Raw genomic sequence first — 2,500 nt, forward strand, 5'->3', positions numbered from 1 at the left:
TTGACCACACTCTTCCCTTCCATTAAGCTATGGCTGAGGCCCTAGACTTTTCATTTATTTGAGCCAACACATTCCCTTTTTGTGTAAACCATTTTGTTGTTGTTGTTATTGTTCATTTACAATCCAAAGAATCCTGACTGATTTAAGGGTACAGATTTGCAGCTAGTAGATAAGTCCTGGTGATCTAATTGCACAGTATATTGACTACACACAATAATACTAAATAATAAACACCAAACTTGCTAAGAGACCAGTCTTGATTATTCTCACCACAAGAAAGAAATTATAATTATGTGACATAATAGAGGTGTTAGCTAACACTACAATGGAACCATATTGCAATATATAAATGTATCAAATCCACCCTTCCTACACCTTAAACTTATACAGAGTTATATGTCAAATATATTTCAAATTAAAAAAAAAAGAATCTTGACTGATATATCGAGTTCTTTCTGCCTCACGTTCCTTATCTGTGTAGTCCATTTTGGTTGTCACAGCTAGACTGTTTTCTAAAATTTATGTGTATTAAATGTTGAAGATATAAAAAAGAATACTTTTAAGATAGCTATCTATCAAACTCCCAAGTTTTGCCATCCAGTTTAAGAAAGAAAACATGACTGTTTAAAGTTCTCTGTTGCCTCATCTAGATGCTACACCTAACTCTACACCTTCAGAAGTAGCCACTACCATGAATTTTGTGTTAGATTCCCTTGCTTTTCTTGATAAATTTATCATATGTTTGTGTCTCTAATGAATGGTGGTTTTGCATGATTTTTAACTTTATGTGAATGCAGTCATGGTGTACATCTTCTTCCTTGGCTTGCTTTTTAAACTCAACTCTGTGCCGACGATCCCCGACTTACAATGGTTTGGCTTAATGGTTTTTCAACTTTAAGATGGTTCGAAAGCATTACACATTCAGTAGGAACTGTACTTCAAATTTTGAATTTTGATCTTTTCTTGGGCTGGTGATATGCAGTGTGATCCTCTCTCAGGATGCTAGGCAGAGGCAAAGAGCCGTAGCTCCTGGTCAACCCTGCAATCAAGAGGGTAAACAACCGATACACTTACGTCCATTCTTTCTCACTTTCAGTGCGGTGTTCAATATTACCACGTGAGATATTCAACACTTTATTATAAAATTGGCTTTGTGTTAGATGATTTTACCTAACTGTAGGCTAATGCACTTAAGTAGCCTAGATGTTCAGGAGGTTAGGTGTATTAAATTCATTTTTGACTTACATTATTTACAACTTAGGATGGGTTTATGGGGAAGTAAACACTTTGTAAATCGAGAAAGATCTGTATTCTGGGATTCTTCTGTATTGTTGCATGTAATTATAATGCATTCATTTTTGATGTTGTATGCATATACTATGATTTTTTCTGCTGTTGTTAGCATTTTTATTTCTAGATTTATTTGCTCTTGTAAACTACTGTGCTATGAACATTCTTGTACATGTCCTTGTGCACCTATGCATAGGTCTCTTTAAGGCTTATATCTTTAAGAAGAATCTTTCTTCATCTGCAGGTTCATATTTACTAAATAACTCCAAATTGTTCTTTAGAGTGGTTTTACTAATGTACACTTCCATAAATCATGAATAAGTACAGTTTTTCCATAACTTCTCTAAAATTTGATATTATCAGACCTTATTGTTTGCCAATAATGATGCCTATGAATTTGTATCCCTTGTGGTTTCAACTTACATTTTTTTCTGGTTAGTAATAATGTTGAAATCATAATGACATCAAAAGGATTTGATCAATGTTTCCTCTGAAGATAAAACATATATTATATATTACACATCTTTTATTTTAAAGTGAGCACCTGACATATATTTTTCATCAGTTAATGAGAAAACCAAAAAAATCGTGAGGTTGTTCAAAGAGAATTGAAGACAGTGGAGAGTTTGTAGTGGCTGATGCTTTGAATGAGGTGGCTAATTTCCACACAAAACTAGTTAAAATCCTACAGTGTAATAAAACTTCAATTTGGAGGATTACTTCTATATGCATAAATCTTTTGCATCTCTGTCAAATGGAAAAAAATCTTTGCACTCATATCAGACCAGAATCATTTACATTGCTATACATTTTTTATATCATCTATACTTACAGACTTGAAAACTATCCTCGTCAACAGTGAATAATAAATCAAACAAAGGAAAACATTCCAAGTGGAGAAGCTGGCACGATTGTTCTGTAGAGAACCGGATAGTAAGTGCTTTAGGCTTTGTGGGTAATTTGGTCTCTGGGGCAACTGCTCTTCTCTATCCATGAAAGCAGCCATAGACAGTATGTAAATAAATAAGTGTGGCTGTTCCTATTCAATTGTATTTATTTCCAAAAAGTAGGTGGCTTCAGTGTCTGACCTGTAGGCATAGTTTGCCAACCCCTGACCTGGAGAATCAGATAATCCACAGGGGAGCCTGCCAGAAAACACTCCGAGACACTGAAAGAACATTCAGTAATCCCTCTGGTCTATTTTTTTCTC

The sequence above is a fragment of the Physeter macrocephalus genome, chromosome 20 (genome assembly GCF_002837175.3).
Source record: "Physeter macrocephalus isolate SW-GA chromosome 20, ASM283717v5, whole genome shotgun sequence".
In the NCBI taxonomy this organism is placed as follows: Eukaryota; Metazoa; Chordata; class Mammalia; order Artiodactyla; family Physeteridae; genus Physeter; species Physeter macrocephalus.